Genomic DNA, 13,212 nt, shown 5'->3' on the forward strand with positions numbered 1-13,212 from the left:
AGCAAGTAATATTTTACAGCCATCAAGTTGCCAAATATCTACAAAAGAAAGTTCCCTGAAAAGATCATCAACGAAGAGAAAATGAAAAAAGCCATCGGGGAGATAAAACAAAAGAAAGAAACCCCATCAAGCGCTGCTCGGAAATATAACTTGAAGCGGACAACACTAATATCTCGAATTTCAAAGGAGCAAACAAATATGGGAACTGTTAAAGATTTTCAGTCGAAGTTTTCTTCCAATCAAGTACTTACAGCTGCCCAGGAAAAAGATTTAACGGTTTACTTCAATCATTGTTCAAATCTTCATCATGGATTGACGTATGACTTGGCTAGACGATTCGTTTTTGTTTTTGTTATTATGTTCACTGACAAAACAAATTTCTTTTACACTGGTGTAGTCGTGGAAGTTGAAAATTCGACGCGCGTCGCGAAATTCCTCAGACATCAAAATAAAACCCAATATTTCTATGAACCGATTGTAGAAGACAGACACTTGGTTTCAAAGCAGGATATAATAAGTATATTGCCCACAACTGAACATCCACCAGGAACTTCACGTGCGCAAAGCAAGTTTAATTTTAACTTTGATTTTTCAAATTTAGATGTTTGTTAAAAGTGCAGTTATACTTTATTTTTCGCTTAAATTTTTTATGTTTTTGTTCGAAAAATTTGTTACTGTATTGAAATAAATAACATCAAATATGAATTAAAAATCGTATTTAGAGTTTTTTCCAACATCCTTTTTTTATTTTGCTGGTTAAATTGCTACATTTGCTAAATGTCGAAACCTCCCACCCAATGTCGAAGCCACCCAGATGACTGTCGAAGCCTCCCCGAAAAAGGGAGGTTTCGTCATATTTTTTGTTTTTGGTTATTTGATTATAACTTAGAAAAAAAGCATGTGGAATATTAACCACAAATCCGAAGTGTCATAAACATACATGGCATCAGTAATTATGAATGGAGTTACCTATTTCTCATTCTAGTTTCTCTAAAAAAATCATTTTCTCTTAACCTGTCGAAGCCTCCCCCCTCTACCCTAATTCCTTAGAACAATTATTTTAATTTTATGATGAATTTATTAACTATGCCATGATCTATTAGTGTGGCTGAACATAGGTTTTATGAAAAGTACGGGCAACAAAGAATCGTGCACTTTCGTAAATCTATGAACATACGAAACCTAAACCACGTCAAAATTCATCGTTCAACGTCAAAAACTCGACTATTAAATTGATTCACGTAAAAATGTGATTAGTAAATAATGGAGATGCCATAACGAAATATTGGTACTTTGAGCATGTTAACTTATTCATTCCGTATGTTAGGAACATTCGTCTCCATTTAAGAATTTGAATTTTCAATATTATGTATATTCGGACCTCGTGAGGTAGTATCAAACGAACGTGTTCCGAATAATCTAAATTACCGTTTTATCCGGAACACTTCCATGAATACTTAAAGTAAAGGAGCTTTCCGAAATTTCAGAATAAAAAGGTAAATACTCCCTGTGTAGCAGGACCGCATAAAAGCTGAACTCTTCTGCCAAAGTCAAGACCGGAATATAAAGTTCTAAGACAATGAGCCATTTTCTTTTATTTTTTTTTTTGTCAGATCATGTCGGCTGTGTTTTCAATATCGTCCTATCTCAAAATATTTTTCAAAAACTTCCTATTTCATGATTTGTCACAAAAACGCCCTATATTAGAATTAGTTTGAAGAACGCCTCAAAATGCCTTTCGTTAACTCCCTCTTATGTCAAAATGCATTGAACTTATGCTCATATAGGGAGGAAACAAATTTTTATATAGTATATTTTTGAATAAAATTCTAAACCAACATAGCTCTTTATGAATTCACGAAATATTTAGTAGAAAATGAATTATTTCCTCCAAAACCTGTTGGCATTTACAAATTTATTATCACTACTAATATACTCCTAAAAGGTACTTTTGTACTACAATTTTCGCTAAATGGGATTGAATTATTACCCGTTTTGCTTACTTCGTAAAAGCAACCCGTCCAGATTTTTCAATTTGGTAATGTCAAAGCTCTGCCGTCATTGAAGAACAAACCTCTAGTAATTGAATCATGGCTTTATTGGTACTGTATTTTCATTTTGAAAATTCCTCTATCAGGAAAAAAATTTTTTTTTCGAAGGGCAAAAAACCCTATCAGCATATTAATTTTTCTTATATTAATTTTCTGTGCAAACGGAATAATGAGGGTAAGTTGCGTGCATCTGTGTTCATGTATGTTTGCCAAATTTAGGTTAAAGTCTAGAACTATCTATTAAATAGTCTACGATGTCTGCATTATTAGTCTTACTGGTTAATGGAATTTAAATTGAATAGATTCGGAAGGTGAGGAAGTAAACCCACCGGTAAGAAGAAGGAAGCGCGCCCACAACCCGTATTCTAATAAAAGAAAGGCTAACTCATGGAAAAGAAAGAAGGGTGAGAAGTATTTGGGCTTCTCAACAAAAAGTGGAAACTTTAAACAATTATGGCTAAAACCAGCTAGGTCAATTGGGCCCAACTGTACTTCACCAGCATGCCTGAAAAGCAAGGCCAGGTACTGTGGGCAGTTCAGCGCTGAATGCAGATTAAACATCTTCATATCGTTCTGGAATATGTCGTGGGAAGCGAAATTAGTTTTTATAGAGAGCTATGTGTCACAGATAGAAAAGAAAAGAATCTATGTGGAAGATTCAGTAAGACTGCAAGTATGCAGATCAATGTTTCTTTCAACTTAACTTTAAAAATTGGTATGGTAAAAGGTTTTTTGAAAAAATGCAATAACGGTGTTTAGCCATCTTGCACTAAAAGAGCTTCAAAGATCTGTAGATCGAAAGGGTACCTAACATTGTGAACGATAACTTAATGTGATATCTTCTGCATAGACGTCAAAATTCCAAAGTGATTAGATCACCTGATTTGTAATTGACTATCGCTGTCTCATTCTGTATCTCTTTCTATCACCCGCTGAAGATAGGCGCCGCCATATTGAACACCCTGTCAAAACGCTAAAAAGTAGCCATATTGAACATCCTGTCAGGCAGTTGACAGATAAGATATCACACTTAGTAATCATTCACAATGGTACCTAAGCGAATATTTAAAAAAATTGGACAAAATGGAAAGTCATTACTGTCGTAGTAATACAAACAAAAAATATATCTCAGCAATATTTAGAACCAAAGCCGATGTTTATAAAAATTATCGTGAGAAGTGTTCAGAACATGCAATGAGACCCGTGTCTATATTTGCGTTCTCAAAAGTTTTCGATGAAAATAATTGAGCGCTTTTCATGCCTCGCAAGGAGCAGTGCGATAAATGTTTTGGATAAAAGGCTCAACAAATTTCCGAGCAGAAATAAAGCGAAAATATTTCTAGAAAAGAGCGAGCTCATCTTGAAAAGCAACAAGATAAAATAAGAGGTCAAGAAGGACAATGCCATGTTTTTACAATGGCTACTAAAGCCGTCAAGCTTTGCCCTAATATAAACGCATCATCGATTTATTATAAGCAGCGTTTGCAAGTCCATAACTTTACTATCTATAATATAGCCAACCATGAATGTACAAATTACTGGTGGAACGAAACTAATGAAGATTTATTGGCTTCGTCTTTCATTTCGTGCCTAATACATCATTTAGATATCAATTGTTTATCCGATGCATTACCGATCATCATCTATTCTGATGGTTGCGGTCGATTTTTGCAATAGAACATAATAAAGTTATAGAACAAAAGTATTTGGAAAAAGGTCATACGCAAATGGAATGTGACAGTGCACATGCAAAAATCGAGAAAAAAATGAAAAACCAATCAATATATCTACCAAACGACTATATTAACATAACAAAAGAGGCTCGACAAACTGTAAAAATTAATAATCGTACTATTAATAAGATATTCGAAGCTGCATACTTAAACTACGACTTTTTTAAAAACTACAGCGATAGAGAACTTCTCCGTTTTTCGAGTAAAAGACCCAGAGTAACCAGGAAAGATCCTACGGTTTCAGACTTTAAAGCTCTTAATTATTTACCCACTGGGGACGTCCAATACAAGTTGTACATCGATGATATTTACAAGAATTTGCCTGCAAGAATCAAGGATTATTCAAGTCAGAACCTACCAAAGCAGCTACATAATAATACAATACCAATCACTCTTAATAAATGGAGATATTTACAACAGCTAAAAGCAGTAATTCCAACTGAATATCATTATTATGATAATTTAAAAAATGCGATTAAAAATTTCGATTTCAGTATGATCCATAATGTTAATGTTTAATACCTATAATAAAAATAATAATAATAAATAATTGACATGAACTTAACTCCGACGGTTTATTACTCAAATTTTTTTTTGCAAACTGACCGAACGCATCTGCCAAGAAAGGAATTTTTGATAAAAATTTTCCCATGGGAGAAATACTATGCTTACCATGCTTCTGGCGCTTTTGCATTTTTGATAGCACCTATCACGGGAATTGCCCCCAGGTCCTTGTGTATGGAAAGCAAGCACTCTTCACACTATACTGCTACGGCAGGTTCAAAATCTGGGCCAGCATACACCATACAAACCGAAAAATCTATATTTTCTTTATACTGGAAAATCCTCTATCAACAATATTTTATACAAAAATAGTTTTCATTGGAGTTGCAATAACCTCTATCTGCTTTCTAGGCTAAATTTAAGTAAAATTTAAACAAAAAACTAGCTCAGTTAGCTAGAGTAATATTTTATTACTCAATGGAGTACTTCGTATTATTCGCACGTTGCAAAATAGTTGATTAAACAGTTTTTTTGTTCTCCAGAAAAATTGAGTTTTTGCGGATGGAGGTTATTGAATATAAGCTGGCGATCATGATTCAATTACTAGAGGTTTGTTCTCCAATGATGACAGATCTTTGACACTCCCAAATTGAAAAATCAGGACGGGTTGCTTTTACGTAGTAAGGAAAACGGGGAATAATTCAATCCCCTTTAGTGAAAATTGTAGTAGAAAAGTATCTTTGGTACTATATTAGTTTTTGGGGAAATAATTAATTTTCTACTAAATATTTCGTGAATTGATAAAGTTATGTTGGATTGGTAATTCTTTCAGAAATTGTTTGGAGAATGCCTTACGTTAGAATTTTATTCAAAAATGTACTATCTCAAAATTTGTTTCAAAAGCTCCCTATATGAGCATAAGTTCAATGCATTTTGTCATAGGAGGGAGTTAATGAAAAGCATTCTGAGATAAGACGTTCGTCAATCTAACTCTAATACAGGACGGTTTTGTGAAAAATCCTGAATTGCGCTACTCAGCAGCCGCAATGAACTGACAAAAACAAAAATAAAAGAAAATGGCTTATTGTCTTAGAACTTTATATTCCTACCTAGACTTTGACAGAAGAGTTAAGCTTTTGTGCGGTCCTGCTACACAGCGAGTATTCACCTTTTTATTTTGAAATTTCGGAAAGCTCTTTTCCGTTAAGTATTCGTGGAAGCGTTCCGGATACACCGTTAATTTAGAATATTCGGAATACGTTCATTTGATACTACTTCAAGAGATCCAAATATATCAAATAAGTATATACAAAATATTCCAAATATAAACCGATTCATCAAATTCTTAAATAGAGACAAATGTTCCGAACATACGGAATTAATAGAACAGAAGGTCGACTTTTAATACGCACCCAAATATATCGAGAGGTGTCAAAATATGCGTATCGACCTCGATAACAACAATTCGGAAGGCGGAAATAAAAATTTTAGCTCGTTCAAAAGATATTGACGAAAAATTACCCCGGGTTGCGTTGGCGGCCTTCAGCCGAGCTTATAAAAAATTACCCTGGCCGGTCCACCAATTAAATGCGTGCAAAATCCCTTTGTACACAGTATCTTTTTCAGTGCACAAGAACATTACAAAATCACATGGAAATTGCCAACTTCAAATGCAAATATCTCCGGACAGAGATACAGTTTTGCTTTTCCGCCTTCGGATTATTGTTATCGAGGTCACCTCTCTCGATATTTTTGGACGCGGATTAGCAGTAGACTCCTGTTCTAGACTTTTACCTGAATAAGTTAACATGCCCAATGAGTACATTTCGTTATGGCATCTCCATTATTTACTAATGACATTTTTACGTGAATCAATTTAATAGTCGAGGTTTTGACGTTGAACGATGAATTTTGAATTGGTTTAGGTTTCGTATACTCATAGGTTTACGTAAGTGCACGATTTCTTGGTGTCCCCACTTTTCATAAAATTAGCTATGTTCAATGTTCAGCCATACTAATGGATCGAGGCATAGTTAATAAATTCACTATAAAATAAAAAAAAATGTTCTAAGGAATTATGCAGTTCAGTACTTATCCGGTATTTGTAAACTGATTGCTTCCCATTTCTACTACTAATATTTTTCGAAAATTCGCAAAGAAACATCACAGTTAACGGATGTCAATTCGATTTGGGAGCAAAATGGCCGCAATTGTCAAAAAATGTGTCTGTCGAGCAAACCTCTTGTGATTGAATCATGGCTGGCGATATACATATTTTATTTTTCTCCTTTTTTTGTTGTGTTCTTGAAGACTATTTACCCATCAAAATAAATTTGGTTTTCGAAATAAATTTTCTTTTTCATTTTAACTATTTTTATGACTTTTTGTGTTGGGTATACTAATTTTCTTGCTCTAGGGATGTTGCGAAATCTTGGCATCGAATAACTCCACTTATAATAATAACAGTAATAATTGGGCGCAATGTACCTCCTTGGAGATTAAGATCCATCTCACCTTCCGTTTCGCCATGTTTTACAAAGCAAAGCGTCGGAAGAGAAAGAGCGTTCTGATGACCATCCTGACAAACGGTTAAAAGGCTATAAGAGCTGGAATTTTCGGACTCTTTTAAAGGGAGCTACTGTTGATATCTTCGTGCATGCAAGTGCCGACTCACCGCGCTACAGAAATGAAAAACGTAGGCTCAAAACCCATCGAATCGTCCAACATATGCAACAGTTGCTAAGTTGTTGCATTTGTAGTGGAAAATAGACTCCGCTAAATAGTGTCGGTCATGCTTGTCATCAAGCAGCTGTCCGCAATCCGAACAAAGCGACATACTTCAACATAACGTTTATGTTTGCCGACGCACCGATTTACGAGACGTGCCGCATAGAAAACGTCACTTGCTATGATAAACTAGCAAATTATATCAAAATGGCGACAGGGGTATCTAGTCGTCCCGTTGGACAATGTATGCTAAGTAACTGATGTAGCATTTACCCAATGGCTGAAGTTGATCGATGCGTATGGAATTGAGAACTTGGAATCTCGCAAGGTTATCGAGCGTCGAAAGCAATTTTTTTTAGCAATTTCGGTAAATGGTAAACCTTAGTCATCTGTAGACCATGTCGTGTTCAACGGCGAGCATCGATGTGCCTTCAAAGGGGTTTTAATATCAATTAGGAATATTGTCAGTCAGGGAACACACACGTCTCACACAATCTCATGATTTTTTCTGTCGAGAAGCTGTTCATGGGATACATACTTGACGAGTGCAATCTTCAGCCAAACGATGTCACTGAGCAATGAAAGTACATTTCTCACTGACAACATACCGCTGCTTTGGACACTATATGGCTGCCGTGTCGCCTTGGGAAAGGCGCGCGATGCATGCACAAACGCTAGCAGCAACCTTTTGATATACAGAGCACGCTGTAGCCATGGAGGCTTTACCTCATTACTAGATAACTATAAAGATGAAGAACCCGGTATCCCCACCCGTGATGGTGGAATAAATAAATACTTGAAGACTCGATTTATACCCACAAAAAAACCCGAGCGTCTCATAATTTTTCCGTCGTGGTACTTTTTTTAAAAATGCCGACTCATGTTAGAAAAACTTAGCCTTTTGAGTACGAGCGCAACAATGCGCAGTGTTTGATAGCGGAACAGCGGTAGCTAAACGGGTTGATTTCACAATGGAAGGATGCAAAATCTAGAATATACTGTCATATAACCAGAGCTTTTAAGACCCGGGCCAAAATTTTTCAGGAACAGTGATGGCGACTTGTTTAAAGATGGGCAGATCGTTTTGAGGATATGAAAGCGACGCTTCTTCTCTTTTCTAGATTCCGAAGAATAAAACGATATATATTTCCTGACAGCGGAATATACATTGCGCCACCCGGATTTGACAAAATGTGATCGGAAATAACAAAGAAGGCAATCGCCCCTGTCAATGAAAATATACATATGGGTATATGAGCTCTCATGCAGATATGAACATAGCGGTATAGATAGCCTAAGGGATTCGCTCTTTTTCTGCGAGTGAGAACATTCGTACCCAGGTAGTATTCATATCGGCTCGCCTTATGTGAGTCACATACTTGAAAACAAATGAACGGAAAGATCTCTACTGAGTTGAGACAAATCTCTCTTGTTAACCCAATTTTCGTCAGTTATCACGTAACAAAAAGTACTGGTTTAACGTTCTACACAATCGCAAACTAATCATGATAATGAACAACGAACAGAAAAGTTTTTGTGTGAAGCCAAAATCCTCATAAAACTATAATATATTAACAAATATTTTATTGTTTAAATTTTGCAACAACGAAAATCTCTGTTTAGGTTTCATAAATAGTATTGAAGACAAAAGAAAGAAATAATGAAAATGAAATCAGAAAATGAAAGCGCACCAACGTAAAGCACAATAAAAAAAATACCTTCAAAACAGAACAATAAACTAAGTAGCCACAATACAAAGTAAGCAAAATGTAAAGTTATAAATTTCACAAATGTACATATGTATGTAATAAAAAATTTGAAGACTTATTTTTGTTAGCTTAGTTACAAAAATACACAAAAAAATGCCTTTGTTGGATACACGCAAATCTTTTTGACGAAATAAGCATTCTTAATGATTTCACTTTTTTACTATTTATTATTAAGGCTTAATTTAATTATTAATTAATTAATATAATGAATATATTTTAAATAAACTTTAATCATCTACAAATAAATAAATTGCCTCACATATCATTAACATGTCGTCGTTGAAAGTGTAAAATAGCAAAGCAAACGTCTGTAATCTCACTTTCTTAAAATTTTGTATGCTTTATAGCAGATACTAAAAGTGAATTCTGTGGCTTATTGGCATAACCAAAAAAGTCCCCTACAGCTTTTTCGACAAAACCAGCCGACGGGGCATATTATGTGTAATGCAACGAATCATAATTTCTCGTGTGAACCAGAATTTGTATGATAGAAGAGCATTCATTCACCTCAGTGAGTGACAGTATGTAAATCTGATTACTTACTTACTTAATGCATGATTCAGTCACTAGGTTTTTGCTCGGCTGACACATTTTTTGACAATCGCAGCCCTTTTGCTCCCAAATCAAACTGACATCCGCTAACTGTATTGTTTCTTTGCGATTTTTCGAAAAATATTAGTAGTAGATATAGGAAGCAATCAGTTTACAATTATCCGATAATTACTGAACTGCATTATTCCTTAGACATTTTTTTTTAAATTTTATGAAGAATTTATTAACTAGGCAATGATCATAATATAGGTAATTTTAAAAAGACGCATACCAAGGAATCGTGCACATTCGTAAAACTATGAGTATACGAAACCTAAACCAATTTAAAATGCATCGTTCATCATCAAAAACTCGGCTAGTAAATCGATTCACGTAAAAATGTCATTAGTAAATAATGGAGATGCCATAACGAAATGTATTCATTGAGCATGTCAACATTCATTCCGTATGTTCGGAGCATTCGTCTACATTTAAGGATTTGTGTAATCGTTTCATATTTGGAATATTATGTATATACTTATTTGGAATATTCGAACTTCGTGAGGTAGTATCAAACTAACGTGTTCCGAATATTCTGAATTAACGGTTTATCCAGAAAACTTCCATTAATACTTAAACAGAAAAGATGTTTCCGAAATTTCAGAATAAAAATGTAAATACTACCTGTGTAGCAGGACCACACAAAAGCTTGGCTCTCTGGTCAAAGTCAAGGCCGGAATATAAAGTTCTGAGACACTAACCCATTGTCTTTTATTTTTTTTGTAAGTTCATAGCCGCTGCTGAGTAGAGTATTACCCCATGTCGTCTGCCAGTTCAAAATTGTTCAATCTCAAAATACTTTTCAAAAATTTCCCATTTTAGGATTTGTCACAAAAACGCCCTATATCAGAATTAGGTTAAAGAACCTCTTATATCAGAATGGTTTTAATTAACTCGCTCCTATGTCAAAATGCATTGAACGTATGATCAGATGTGTTGTTTTCGAAATAAATTTTGAGATAGCGCATTTTTGAATAAAATTCTAACAAGAATTCTGGAAGAATGACCTAACCAACAAGGCTCTTTATCAAATCACGAAATATTTAGTAGAAAATGAATAATTTCCCCCAAAACCTGTTGGAATTATCATCATTGGAGAACAAACCACTAGTAATTGAATCCTGATAGTAGGGAATGTGAATGTCAGTGACTGCGACGCAAAGTGTTACGGCCTTTAAAGTTTCTAAAGTACACTTGATCGTGCAGTCGTTTGGTTGAAAAATGTTGATATTATGAACTGAATGTTGAATATTACAGTGTAAATTGAAATTTTCTGGAAAGTTTAATATTTACAGATATGGAATCGCGCATTAACTCCATTTCGAGGAAGAAAGTGACTTTTTGGTTACGCCGGGAAGTCACAGAAGTTGTTTCGCGACAAGTAGGTATTTCCAAACAAATTATCTTAATAAAAGTCATAGCTTACCATTTTCGTCGTTAATGATATTTCACAATAGTTTCTTGGTGCTATTTCGCGCTTTCAATGATGATATGTATATATATATATATATGTTTTTTTGTCCCAAGAAATGCAGAAAAATTTCTTTCATAAGCACCATTTATGAATAATTTTGATTTCTACTCTAGATACACTTTCATTTTTTTAAGCTTTATGCCACTAACAAATCATTACAATATGTCAGAGTAAAATGTATACTATTAACTTTTTTTTACTATAGTTTTGTAAAATTTATACACTAACATATTATTAATACATATATTATAAAAACTTATATATTGTAAATGTATTTAATAACATAAAAATATTAAGACTATATGTTGTATTAAGTATATCATTATTGAAAATTCAAATATAACATGAACAAATGTCCACTTAAAACAAAACATTGGTTCTTATTTGCTTTGAAAGATTGGAAAATATAACGTCTTACGTTTAGCACTGAGTAGGTATAAATTGTGATATAACTTTAAAAAAAGTATCGATACCGGTACTCATTTAAAATACTCGGATTAAAGTATGGATTCTAGTACTCATCCTCAGAAAAAGGTATCGAGTATACTCGATCCAAGTGAGTACTTCGGAATTTTTATCAAAAATGAAAAAACTTTTTTCTTAACAACCATCCTGGCACCGGCACCTTCCATTAAATGGATCCAAACATTCTAGAAAATATGGTGAAATGTTCGTTTAGCTTTACCTGACTCACCCGAGGATTCATAAGCCTTAAGCTATACTTTATCAATCTGGAATACCCTAATTATAGTTATGATTCTGCATATATGTAATACTCCTATATTGTTAATAGAAAATGCTCGCAATGTGTTTTGAATTCGAAATCAAAACAAGACAGCCAATACAATTTTTGTGTTTGTAGCAGCATAAGTGTGACAAGATAAAATTTAAATTTAGGTACATTCGATTACTGAATACAAAAACAAAAACGTTTAAATAGCAATATATCGGCACTCTGTTGTTTGGGAATGTACCTAGCCTTTTGTAGCAATATAGCAGTATTACATATATGTGATTCTGGGTAAATTTTACTTGTCGTCAACTGAACTATTTATCATTGAAAAACTTCTTAAAAACTTTCAAATCAAACTTTTATTTGAAAAAAAAAATTTTTTTCCAAAGATAAAAATGTTTTATAAAAATGTGACGCGTTCGCTACTTTCTGCTGCTCGTAGATCAAAAATATCTATTGAGACTGGAACGAAAACTTGTGCTTATTACTCAGTTAAGGCTGGTCCACCGAAAAATCCACTTTCTACTCTTGATATGATTATCTACGGTGGTGGATTCATTGTGGCTATGGCTTTCATTCCACTCTGGGGCACAAGACAGCTGCGGAAATGGTCTGAAATTAATAACAGAACGGATTAGATATTTTTGTTGAAGATATTATAGTTATTATAAATGTACGACCTTTTTGATCTATTATAATAAACGTGATAATCAAATTTGTATTTCTGTTACTATGGGTCATTGTCCGCAGTGCTATTAAGAGGTAAATATGAAGTAAATCGGAGTTTCAATGAGCCCAAGGGAAAGGCGATGCAATGGTTTCTGCTGTCGCACAGTCCTGGTAAAAAAATAGTTGTATGCTGAAACTGTAAGGTAAAGGTCTACACCATTGTGGGTGCTAAATTTGTAACCGCCAACCTATTTTCCAAAAAATGTGTCTCGAAAGAACTTGTAAGCTTTGATCTCCATGAAGAAGGCGTAAGAGTTTTATGCGAGCTGAGATTTGCTGTCTGGTCATTCTTTTAGGTACACAAGCCCCGCAATTTCATTTAAGATTGCGATTCCACTGAAGTGCTCTTCCTAAGAAGACATCACAGTGCTTATTAAATAAAAATAATAAATGCAAGGCCCGAAAAACTTCGCGGGGCTTTCAGGCCGAGCTTCTCTTCCAACTTATCCAACTTATCGTGATCCTTTAAATTTTTCCTAAAAATTGGCGATATGTCTCGTATACACGTTCTAAGCCAGCGCCGAACGGCATCTGTAAGCCGAATGAATCTGCACTTAGAAGATTTTCATGGCAGAAATACACTCGGAGTGCTTGCCAAATTACTGCTGAGCTGCGACCCCGCTTAGAAAAATTTGTTTGTAATTGAAAAATTTTGTTTTTAAATTTTTGATGTTGCTTTGCCAGGGGCTTGACCCCAGGATGTTCGACATGGTGATCAGAGCACGCAGAGTAAATTAGCTTCTTGGATTCTTGATGTGTGTGGCTACGGCGAAACCAGTTTTTTCCAGACTTGTTTCCAGGGTCCTGTTAAAAGTTTTTCTCTACCACACCCTTATTCTGATGCCCTTGCTTCATGGTTAAGGGAGCTTAGGATAGATGAAGTATATTGGAACGATTTTCC

Source organism: Eurosta solidaginis, chromosome 3, assembly GCF_040869045.1.
Source record: "Eurosta solidaginis isolate ZX-2024a chromosome 3, ASM4086904v1, whole genome shotgun sequence".
Classification (NCBI taxonomy): Eukaryota; Metazoa; Arthropoda; class Insecta; order Diptera; family Tephritidae; genus Eurosta; species Eurosta solidaginis.